We start from the raw sequence: 13031 nt of genomic DNA, 5'->3' as shown, positions 1-13031 counted from the left end.
CAAGGGCAACTTCAAGAGAGAAAATTTGTTCTTTAGCTAATTTAGCCAGACCGGCAAGGTGCCCCTCCAAAGTTCTGGACTCCACATGGGATGGGTGCCCAGGGAGCACTGTAAATTTCGTAGATTACAACAGTGACTACACTTCAAAATAACTTCATTGATTGTAAAGCACTTTGGGACATCCTGAGGTTTGTGAAAAGTGATATATAAAAGTTCTTTCTTTTTTTCTTTCTTTTAAGTGATGCAGATGTCCTCCCACTTTATGTTAATCACCCCCATCCCCTGGATTTGGTACGAAGTCAGCATCAGGGCAGACTGGTGGGAGGAAATCCCCTCCAGCTACACTTCCAGTGGGGTAGCTACCCACCAGGAATTTCTATCCTTCTGATGTTGAATTTGTACAAGACATTGGTTAGTCGACAGTTGGAATACTGTGTGCAGGTCTTAGCATCCCATTATAGGAGCATATCATAGCTATGATCAAAGGTACAGCAAAGAAGCACTCGAACATCAAGAATAAGATGTTATAGTTTTGAACATAAGCTCGACAAATTGGGGCTTTTTCACTGGAATAGAGAAGATTAAGGGTGAAATCTAAAATAGGTTTTCAAAATTATGAGATATTTTGAGAGGGTAAATGGTGAAAGATTGTTGGTGAATCTGTAACAAGTAGGGATCAACTCAGGATTATCACGAGAAAACAAAGGGGGAAGTTACAAGAAATTGTTTCACACAGAAGGTTATTAGAACATAGATTGCTTTACCACAAGTACGATTGAGCCATAAGCTAAAATATCATTTAAAAGGGATTGAATAAGTGTTTGAAAAGGAGCAAGATAAAAGGATATAGGGCAAGGGCACGGAAATAGACTTAGAATCGACCGCTCCAGTTAAAAAGCTTGCACAGACACAAAGGACTGAATGGCTTCTTCTCTGCCTTAAATTCTGTGATTCTATGATTCTATTATGTAGCCGGCACAGCAAAGAACACCAGCTCCAAAGTGATGATGGCATTTACTACTTTGAAATAATGTACACAGTGATTCTTCAAAGTAAAATCCCATTGGTTAAATTGGTTAAATATTCCGTCAAAATGTGATTTAGAACTAAAATTCAGTTGGCTGAGTGATAATAGCTAGAGATTGCTGCTGGCGGTAACAGTGAACACATAGACCCCAAAAATCCACAGAGGGGGCGGGCACATCTTACTATAAGTTTTGAGATGCTCCTGCCTCGGACCTCTGCCATTGACCCCACCAAAATTTGCCACTAGGGGCAGATCTAGGGCGCCTGACTGCTGAAGAGGCTAGAAAGTCCAGCAGAAGAATGGCCGGTCAGGAGGAGGGTCAGATAACCCCTGGGAATCAACTTTCAGGTGCCCCCAGTGGCCCCTTTGTAATGCAGTAACCTCTAAATCTCTTTTTTAAGGTACATTTCCTCTGGGGATCTAACACTTGATTCTTGTCTGGACCCCCAGGTGGGCCCATTTCTTCCATTTGGTAGGTGGATATGCTTGCTCTCACCAGGCATACTTCAGCTGACCTTACCCATGGTCCCTTTGAAGGCTGGGGAAATTAGATTCCCTGATAAAAGGAGTCCGGGGACCAAGACCCACCCCCTCTTATGCTGATGGCCTTGTTTGAGGCGGGCAAAGCTGCCAACCAAGCAGGCCAGTTTAGAATCCCCAACTAACTTACTGCTCTGCAAGGACACAGATTTTGGCCTCTTAGTGTGTTGATATGACATTCTTCTCTACTATTTAATGAACACATTAACCCCTTCATTTTTAATGGGTTAATGCCTCATAAAATGGTGGACAGAGGACTGTCATACATACATGCTAAGTGTTGGTTTGCTATTATTGTCAATAATGATTTCTAACATTGCATGATATAGTCAGGCAATCTGTTATGATAATGCCCTTCAAGTTACTGTTGATGATATGGGTACGGTAGCATAGTGGTTAAGTTACTGGACTAATAATCCAGTAGGCCCAGACTAATAATCTGGAGTCATGAGTTCAAATCCTGCAATGGTAGCTGGGGAATTTAAATTTAAATAATTAAATAAAACCTGGAACAAAAAAAATTAATATCAGTAATGGTGGCCATGAAACTACATCTGGTTCATTAATGTCCTTTAGGGAAGGAAACCTGCCGTCCTTACCCGGTCTGGCCGATATGTGACTCCAGACCCACAGCAATGTGGTTGATTCTTAATCGCCCTCTGAAGTGGCCGAGCAAGCCACTCAGTTTTACAATCTCGCTACAGAAAGTCACAATAAGAATAAAACCGGACGGACTACCCGGCTTCAGACCACTGAAGGCAAAGGCAAACCAAGCCCAGTCGACCCTGCAAAGTCCTCCTCACTAACATCTGGGGACTTGTGCCAAAATTGGGAGAGCTGTCCCACAGACTAGTCAAGTTACAGCCTGACATACTCACAGAATCATACCTTTCAGCCAACGTCCCAGAATCTTCCATTACCATCCCTGGATATGTCCTGTCCCACTGGCAGGACAGACCCACCAGAGGAGGCAGTACAGTGATATACAGTCAGGAAGGTGTGGCCCTGGGAGTCCTCAACATTGACTCCAGACCCCATGAAATCTCATGGCATCAGGTCAAACATGGGCAAGGAAACCTCCGGCTGAATACCACCTACCGTCCTCCCTCAGCTGGTGAATCTGTCCTCCTTCATGTTGAACACCACTTGGTGGAAGCACTGAGGGTATCAAGAGCACAGAATGTACTCTGGGTGGGGGACTTCAATGTCTATCACCAAGAGTGACTCGGTAGCACCACTACTGACCGAGCTGGTCGAGTCCTGAAGGATATTGCTGCCAGACTGTGCCAACACGAGGGAAAAACCTACTTGACCTCGTCCTCACCAATCTACCTGTCGCAGACGCATCTATCCATGAAAATATTGGTAGGAGCGACCACCGCACAGTCTTTGTGGAGACAAACTCCCATCTTCACACTGAGGACACCATCCAACGTGTTGTGTGGCACTACCACCGTGTTAAATGGGATAGATTCAGAACAGATCTAGCAACTCAAAACTGGGCAGCCATGAGGCGCTGTGGGCCATCAGCAGCAGAATTGTATTCCAGCACAATCTGTAACCCCATGGCCTGGCATATTCCAAACTCTACCATTACCAACAAGCCAGGGGATCAACCCTGGTTCAATGAGGAGTGTAGAAGAGCATGCCGGGTGCAGCACCAGGCGTACCTAAAAATTAGGTGCCAACCTGGTGAAGCTACAACACAGGACTACATTCATGTTAAACAGCGGAAGGAACATGGTATAGGCAGAGCTAAGCGATTCCACAACCAACGGATCAGATCAAAGCTCTGCAGTCTTGCCACATCCAGTCATGAATGGTGGTGGACAATTAAACAACTAATGGGAGGAGGAGGCTCCATGAACATCCCCATCCTCAATGATGGCAGAGTCCAGCACGTGAGTGCAAAACACAAGGCTGAAGCATTTGCAACCATCTTCAGCCAGAAGTGCCGAGTGGATGATCCATCTTGGCCTCCTCCCGATAGCCCCACCATCACCGAAGCCAGTCTTCAGCCAATTCGATTCGCACCACATGATATCAAGAAACGGCTGAGTGCACTGGATACGGCAAAGGCTATGGGCCCCGACAACATCCCAGCTGTAGTGCTGAAGACTTGTGCTCCAGAACTAGCTGCGCCTCTAGCCAAGCTATTCCAGTACATCTACAACACTGGCATCTACCCGACAATGTGGAAAATTGCCCAGGTATGTCCTGTCCACAAAAAGCAGGACAAATCCAATCCGGCCAATTATCGCCCCATCAGTCTACTCTCAATCATCAGCAAAGTGATGGAAGGTGTCGTCAACATTGCTATTAAGCAGCACTTACTCACCAAAAACCAGCTCACCCATGCTCAGTTTGAGTTCCGCCAGGACCACTCGGCTCCAGACCTCATTACAGCCTTGGTCCAAACATGGGCAAAAGAGCAGAATTCCAGAGGTGAGGTGAGAGTGACTGCCCTTGACATCAAGGCAGCATTTGACCAAGGAGCCCTAGTAAAATTGAAGTCAATGGGAATCAGGGGGAAAACTCTCCAGTGGCTGGAGTCATACGTAGCACAAAGGAAGATGTTAGTGGTTGTTGGAGGCCAATCATCTCAGCCCCAGGACATTGCTGCAGGAGTTCCTCAGGGCAGGGTCCTAGGCCCAACCATCTTCAGCTGCTTCATCAATGACCTTCCCTCCATTATAAGGTCCGAAATGGGGATGTTCACTGATTGCACGTGTTCAGTTCCATTCGCAACCCCTCAGATAATGAAGCAGTCCGTGCCCGCATGCAGCAAGACCTGGACAACATGCAGGCTTGGGCTGATAAGTGGCAAGTAACATTCGTGCCAGACAAGTGCCAGGCAATGACCATCTCCAACAAGAGAGAGTCTAAACACCTCCCCTTGACATTCAACAGCATTACCATCGCCAAATACCCCACCATCAACATCCTGGGGGTCACCATTGACCAGAAACTTAACTGGACCAGCCACATAAACACTGTGGCTACAAGAGCAGGTCAGAGGCTGGGTATTCTGCGGCAAGTGACTCACCTCCTGACTCCCCAAAGCCTTTCCACCATCTACAAGGCACAAGTCAGGAGTGTGATGGAATACTCTCCACTTGCCTGGATGAGTGCAGCTCCAACAACACTCAAGAAGCTCGACATCATCCAGGACAAAGCAGCCCGCTTCATTGGCACCCCATCCACCACCCTAAACATTCACTCCCTTCACCACTGATGCACCGTAGCTGCAGTGTGTACCATCCACAGGATGCACTGCAGCAACTCGCCAAGGCTTCTTCGACATCACCTCCCAAACCCGCGACCTCTACAACCTAGAAGGGCAAGGGCAGTAGGCACATGGGAACAACACCACCTGCACATTCCCCTCCTAGTCACACGCCATCCCGACTTGAGCATATATTGCCGTTCCTTCATAGTCGCTGGGTCAAAATCCTGGAACTCCCTTCCTAACAGCACTGTGGGAGAACCTTCACCACACGAACTGCAACGGTTCGAGAAGGCAGCTCATCACCAACTTCTCAAGGGCAATTAGGGATGGGCAATAAATGCTGGCTTTGCCAACGATGCCCACATCCCATGAACGAATAAAAAAATATATATTAATGGACAAATATTTACTGCACTTGTATGACATTCCTCTGTCTACTATTTCAGCAGAAGCATTGACCCATTTAAAACAAATGTATTAATGTCTGCATTAAAATACAGATGGAGGAATGTGATACTAATGTGTCAAGCATCCATCCCTAATATTGTAACAATAATATCTAACCCCACAACCCCCCTTCCCCTGAACTCTGTTCCTCTGACTCTAGCCTCTTGTGCATTCTCCCTTCCCTTCGTCTCACCATTGACAGCCGTGCCTTCAGCCACTTAGACCTCATGCTGTGGAATTCCCTCCCTAAACCCCTCCACCTCACCAGATCCCACTCCTCCTTTAAGACCCTCCTTAAAACCCATCTCTTTGTCCAAGCTTTTGCTCATCCCTCCTGATATCCCCTTCCTTTGCTCGGCGTCCTTTGGGTTACACCTCTGTGAAGCACCTTGGGATGTTTTTCTACATTAAAGCTCTATAAAAAATGCGAGTTGTTGCTGTTATAGACAAAGGCAAATGTGTAGGATTACTGATGGGATCGGCATGATATCCCATGATGCTTGTGTGACATTCTAAGTTAAGTTATTTTCTGTGTTCTGTACTTCTCCATATTGATAATTCTAATAGTAATACTATAGGACTGATTTTAGCTTTCGACGGTGGTGGAAACAGATAGTAGCAGATCAGCCTTCATTGGAAAGGAAAATTGGACGGGATGTATAACAGTGAGCTGATTCGTTACCATCTGTTCTCCATCACTGCCGAAAATTAAAATTAGCCCTCACATATTATTCCAGATAATTGATTGCAAATTATTTGGTGATAAAATTAAAATAATAATGACATTTATCTTTTAGCCTTTCATCACCCATCAACAACATGGGGCATGTCAGCTATCAGCATCTGAAACAAATATAATCACCTGCATAAGTTTGCAGTTTGCACTGTCATCTGAACCCTCCCCCCAATATGAATGCTGCCCAGGTATTTATTGTTTTGTATTCCAATAAGAGACACGATCCAAGGTTGTGTGACATCAGTACCATCAATTCCTAGTTAAAAATAGTAAATAGAAATAATTCACCACATCTCAGACCCTATATGTGGAATATAAAACAATAATTCTTGATGTAACTAATGTAACAGTTCAGAGATGAGAATAATTGAAGCTGGCTCTAAATGTAGACATGTGGTTGAAAAGTTGCGTTTGATTTGGTACCAGCAGGTACCGTTTTGCACTGCTGAATGATACTCAGGGGTGAGTTTTCACTTTTACTGCCAGGCTGGAGCAGATCGGCTGCCCATTTTATACCCTGCCTGATTTTCATTTGGTAAAACGGGTGGTCGATCTGCTACCACCCGGTGAAGTTGAAAGTTCCGCCCACTGTTTTCCACCCGGTGGTAAAAATGAAGATTCACACCACAGAGTTTAATTTAAATAACTTTCCAGTGGTTTTGTGTTGGTGGAGTGGAATTCCACGACCGCAGCGGGAAAGAAATGGAACTACTTTGGATTTTTTAAAAATTCTATCTTTAAATTTTAATTAGATTTCTAAAGGCAAGCAAATAAATAATAAATAATATAAAAACAAGGTTACATGTATATGTAAATTATTTAAATGAGTTACCTCAGCAAGATTGAATGCCACGTGACCCCCTCTTAGTCCTTTGAAGCAAGATCAAATGAAACATAGATGCAACAAGCAGCGATGTATACAGAATACAGACATTCAACATGCGGCCCAAACACCCACCATCAAATCTAATAGGAAGAAGGAATTCTGCAAATTAGAAGGCCAGTGTTTGTGTTCTATCTGCTAGAATCATAAGCCAGTCTGGAATTTGGGGAATCAGTGACTGAAACAGCTGCAAAGGGAAGGAGCTGTAGGAGGACCTTTTCTCAACTCCCTCCTTTCTCTCTTTTAATCATCTTAACTGACACTTGCTCAGTCATGTCTATCCACCATATTCTAATTGGGATGAAGCTGCTGCATTTCCAATTTTGTAACACAATACCATGCTTTGGCCGGTAATGAGCTGACATTTCACTAGTGATATCACCCTTGGGTTTAATGGAATTACTGATTTTATGATTTGGAACTTGTGAAATAGCACGTCCACTCTGAAGATCCTGACTTTGAAACACTCTTGGAATGTGGGCAGCAACCTGCTTCTGTTTTCCTTGCACTGATAATAGTCTGCTGAGGTAGTTCGGCCTGTTGGCTTCGAGTTGCATTAGGGGAAAGGCACAAATACAACATCCTGAAATTAATTAAAGAAATAACCAAGGATAACCTCTACATTGACCTTGCCCTTAATGCGTTCAATTGAAAGATACAGCACTTTCTTTATCCCATTTCTGCTGACAGCTTCAAGGCTTTCTTCCTGGGCTGACTTGTTTTCAGCTCACGTGCTTGATGCTTCAAGGAACACTAATGGTAACAGTAATAAAGGTACTCAAAATGTCAGTAGTAGGTTTATTGCTGTATTATTAACCCTAACCTCCTAAAATAAGACTTAAATTGCAATCTATATTATTAAAGTATCATGTCTGTAAGAATTATTGGCCGGGGTTTAAATGTGAGGTGGCTCCGCAGCTACAAATGTGGCATAGCAGGCTTTCCACCTGCCCATTTGGCTCAGCGTTGACACCAATGGACTTCCCAGGCTCGGTCCAATTATTAAATCTGCGGTAGGCTTCTGGCAGTATTCCCACCCATGCATGGAAGCCTGTCTTGGGTGTGAACAAAATGGCTTCTGCCAGACTTTGGGTGTCTGCAACAGCGGAATGAGGCTGGCTGCATGTGGGCCAGCTGAAGGGAAGTCAGCTTCTTCAGTACACGAGGGAGAAAGGAATAGAAGGATATGTTGATAGGGTGAGATGGAGTAAGGTGGGACGAGGCTTGTGTGGAGCATAAACACCAGCATAGACTTGTTGAGCCAAACGGCCTAGTTCTGTGCTGCAATTTCTATGTAAAAAGAAAATTCAATTTAGGAGGTCCCAAGGGGATCCTGGAATGCAAAACATCCCCTGTTTCCAGCAATGTTCTAGTGGGAATGAGTGGTAATAGCTTCTATGCATCATCCTTTCACTACCCCTTCTACTCTGTGTACATCCGCCCATATTTGGACTGACACAGTCAACATGCAGAATTGCTTGCGGCAGGGAGTCCTAGAGGTGGTGTCCATCGGTGGGAAGCTGGAGAAACAACTCCCCAGCAAATTTCCTGTCCCGACCCACCCCAGTCCACCACTAAACCTGTGGATTGCAAGTGGAAAATCCTCTCTATTGCATCAGGCGGACGTTAGGCATTAATCGGGTGGTCAAAGTGCCCCCTGATTTTCAATTACTTGTTGCCTGTTTTTCAAGCTAGAAACTTGTGGCTGGCAGTTGAAATCGCCCCCTGGAATTATTTAAGAACTAATTGGATGCTGCAATGTGGGGACTTTAGGATCTTGCTGGAAGAATGAACAAAGGGGCCAAATGGCCTTCGTCATTTGTAATTATTTTGGTTGTGACTTCATTTGAACCTCATGACTGTGATATGGCTTGTAACTCCCACCTTATTTTTGTACATATAATATAATAGGAGGCATAGATTTACTGACTAGAACTGACATGAGTCAAAGAAAATGCTCTCTTATACGTAATAAGATATTTTGAGAAGTTTATAATCTTTTCTTACACAATAAGTGTTTTAATTTCTCCAGTTTGTGTTATGAACAGAAATTTTAAAAGTGCTCAATATTGGTATGTTGGCATCTGGACTGTGGGAGATATTAATTATTTTCTACATTTTCCTTTTCCAGATGCTAATCCAAATGAAGGAAATGGTAAACCCAGGATAAAAACAGACACAGTTGCTGTTTGGAAATAATCAGAAAGTTATCCAATGAACACAAAGTGTGGTCGTAGAACAATTTATTTTATTAAAAAACTGCTATCCCTCCAGCTCTAAGTTGATGAATGTGCTGTACAAAAAGCAGAAGAAATCATGGAGTCACTACCTCATTTCTGAACAGTCGTCAAGGCATCAGTGATTAATGAGACCGTGATAATGTTACCATGGTAACTATATCAGAGTGATACTGCTAATGACTGTGAGGAGAGTATCAGAAATAGGTGAGAACAGCACAAGACAAACTGGTGACTTTGGCGAGAACTTAACAAAACAGACAACATCCACCAGAGACAAAATCCAACTATTCTAATGAGCAGCCTTTTATTAAAACTTCTCCTAAATCTCTAAGGTCTTTGCTTCAGTAACATTTTTGCATCTTGTCACTAAATGTAGAAAAGCTGGCATTTTCTAGTTTGTGAGGAGAATTCAATTAGATGAGGAACATTTGTGTTTATCTCGATAATTTTCACAGCATTTTAAAAGCACAGTTGTTATTCCTGGTATGTGAAAGCTGAAGTGATGTTGATGGGATGTTATCCTGTTAAAAGAAAAAGAAATGTAACAAATACTGAGATGGCGAGTTGGTATATTCTGTTAAGTGCTGTCGTGATGTACAATGTACGGAGCTTCAAATCTAGGAAATCTTTTCTTTCAGTGTTATCCTGGTAATGCAATAATGCAATACTAATATACTGGTACTGTGATATTCCTGACCTCAGCTGCGCCATCATGTCGATTTACCAGTTGAAGGTTAAACACAAGGAGGGAGGGAAAATTGGAAGGACAGTAACTTTAAGCAACAAGATTAGAGGGGAGTTGAGGAGAAATTTTTTCACCCAGAGGGTGGTGGGGGTCTGGAACTCACTGCCTGAAAGAGTGGTAGAGGCAGAAATCCTCATAGCATTTAAAAAGTACTTGGATATACAGTTGAAGTGCTGTAACCTACAAGGCTACGGACCAAGAGTTGGAAAGTGGGATTAGGCTGGATAGCTCTTTTTTGGTTGGCGCAGACATGATGGGCCGAATGGCCTCCTTCTGAACCGTAAAATTCTATGATTCAATGAACTACCCCCTTCTCCCTCTAAGTGGCCAGTTACAGAGCAGCCTTGGCATAAATCTGACGTGAAGTCATTTGCCCACTCTTTCAAATGGGGATAGCACATGATATGAGGAGATCTAGACAGCGGAAGTAGGGGGAACAACAAAGTACCTTACCAAAAATGACCAAAGCTAACACAATAATAGTGCAATAATTCTTTAGTGGTGGAGCTATCTATTCCACTTTAGCATAGTCTAGTAAAACTTAAACTAAGACTAGGTTAGTTAATTATACCCTAATTCAATGCCAGGGCTAGAAAATGCACCCAGCAGCCAACTAATAGAAATTGCAATAGATGTGCACCCATCCAATTCCTAATAGTCAAGTGGGAAGGATATTCAGGCTCGTAATAGAAACTACCTTGACCTAATCCTGATTCACCAGTGCTAATGAGAACATGGACAATGTGTAACTGAGAATGGCTGGGAATCTATAATATAATGAAACAATCTTGATGCACCAAATTACATTTTTTCCATTCTTACTGAGGGTTGTTTTTACAAGTTATGGATGGCATATTTGGCAGATCTCCAAATTGAGAACCTGCCATTCATCAGACACAATAAAAATTCCTACTGATGTTAAGTAAGATATTCAATCAGATTTAAGCTGGAATTATTGATAACCTGTGATGAATGGACGAGCCACAGCTTCCTCCAGTTCAACATCAGTTTTCGGCACCAGTCGTAAACTTTGCTTCCCTGCCAATAATTCCATTCCCTCTCCCCTGACAATTACTTAGTCTGAACCAAACCATGTGAAACTTTGATGTCCTGTTCGTCCTTGGGCTGAGCTTTATATGCCACATCCCATTTACTAGAAAAAAAACCTTATCCACTGGTGCAACATTTCCTGTCTCTGCTGTTTAAACCCTTATCCAAGCATTTTTACCTCTGGACTTGATTATTGCAATTTCTGGCCTCCCACCCTCCGCTTTCCACAAGCTCTAACTTGTCCGAAAACAGCCGCCTATACCCTGTCCTGCACTGACCCCCCCTCACTCGTCAGCCCTGTTCTTGCTCACCTACATTGCTTCCCTCTTCCCGCCCCTCCCCCTCCCCCCCTGTGTAATAAATTTAAATTCCTCGTCCCTGTCCTTGCCAGACTCAAGGGGTGATTTTCACCCTGCCCACGGGCAGTTAAACTCACATGTGGGAATTTTTGGGCTGGAATTCCTTATTCACACCCCTACAAGGTTGGGCAGAACTTTTGGCTCTGACCCAACATGATCCTGGACCAGTTTTCTGGGTTCGGAGTCAATAAACGATCTTTTTTCAGGCGCCTGGTAAGATTTCCACCAGCAAGTGGAAGCTCACCAAGGGCCTTGAGCAAAATACGGGTAGTGCTGCAGTGGGTCTGCCATGCAGCACCAGAAGAAGTGGGAGCCACATTAAAGGGGCAGAAAAGACCTGAAGACTTCAACAGGTCTCCTGCTGAAGGCCTTAGTCAAGACCCAGATCTTCAGCAGGTATGTGCTGGAAGCAGAAATGGGAAAGCAGGCCACTAAAAACCCAATCCCTCAATCAAGGGACTTTGGATCCTTCCCACCACTCCCCCTGAAACTACTGTCAGGTTTCATCAGGCATCAGTAAGATCAGGGGCGGATAAGGGGCACATGATCCAGGACCCCAGGCCTTGTCCCACTTCACCCACCCGCATTTGTACATGGCAGGTTAGGAATGAACAGCCCGCACACGGTGCTTCTAGCAGAGACACAGAGAGGGAAATTCAGGTTGGGGCGGTGAGACGGTGATAGGCATTGCTTCCCAATTTTGCCCCCTTTTCTGTCACTATCGAGCCTGATTTTGGGTGGGAGGCAAATTCAGGCATTTAGCTCAGAGACTTATGTTGACAGCTCACAGTGAGACAGTCTCAGTCGCAGAGTTCATGTAGATTTCATAACCAGCGGCCAAAGGCGGTCTGTACTTCTAAAATAGAGCCTCTAAGCCTTGAAGGATTAAGTTAGTATAAGTGGTCTTCTGCTTTAGTGGCTTTGTTTAAAGAGAAAGTAAGTCACGTATTTTTTGTTTTCATATATCAATGCATGTAGGGAATTATATATTCTCACTGTGAAAACTGTATACTGTTTGTTTGTATACCTTATGTAAATAAGCCACTTAGTGATCCAAAGCCTGTACCTCTTCCCAATAGAGCGAAAGTCAGGCCACCTTCTGTAAAAAGAGAATTCACGTGAAGGCGCACGTTATATTTCAGTATCATGTGTACAGAGTAAGGGTCCTCTGTTACAATCCCTGGGCCATACTATTGTTTAACCTGATATTGGGCAGAAAAAGAACCATAGATGGCATGATGTCCACTTATGAGAGTGGCTGGTGAAGCTGAATGTGAGATACTATCTAGTGTAAAACCCTCCTTCTTCTGTGCCTACCAGCCCGTCAGGCAATCCATTTCTTTCATTGCTTTTACATCCAGTGGATCATGCTCTGGGCTGCTTCCATAACAAAGACCCTTTTTATGTGGACAGGTCATTAGCCTGACTCACAGCCCCCTACCAGGAGGACTGGCTAGATATGATAGAGGTCACCATTCCATTCCCATTGGACACAAGTACCCCCTGCTGGATGTCAACTCAATATTCAGAGACTGGAGGTCTGATCTGCTTCTTTCTGGGCTATGATGGGGGGAGGATGCATTCCCCTCGCATTGGACCCAAGGACCCTGCTGGACGTCAACCCAATGTTGGAACTCTCGTCTTCACTTGCTGGGGCTGTCTGAAGCGGGGCTTGAACCTATAAGCTTCTGATTCAGAGGTAGGTATGCTACCACTGAGCCAAGGCTCACTCCAAAACTATGACAAATGGTTCTACAATTTAAATCATCCACTCT

Source organism: Heptranchias perlo, chromosome 4, assembly GCF_035084215.1.
Source record: "Heptranchias perlo isolate sHepPer1 chromosome 4, sHepPer1.hap1, whole genome shotgun sequence".
NCBI classification, from domain to species: Eukaryota; Metazoa; Chordata; class Chondrichthyes; order Hexanchiformes; family Hexanchidae; genus Heptranchias; species Heptranchias perlo.
The sequence above is the reverse complement of the archived record's forward strand: the minus strand, read 5'-3'. Positions refer to the sequence as shown.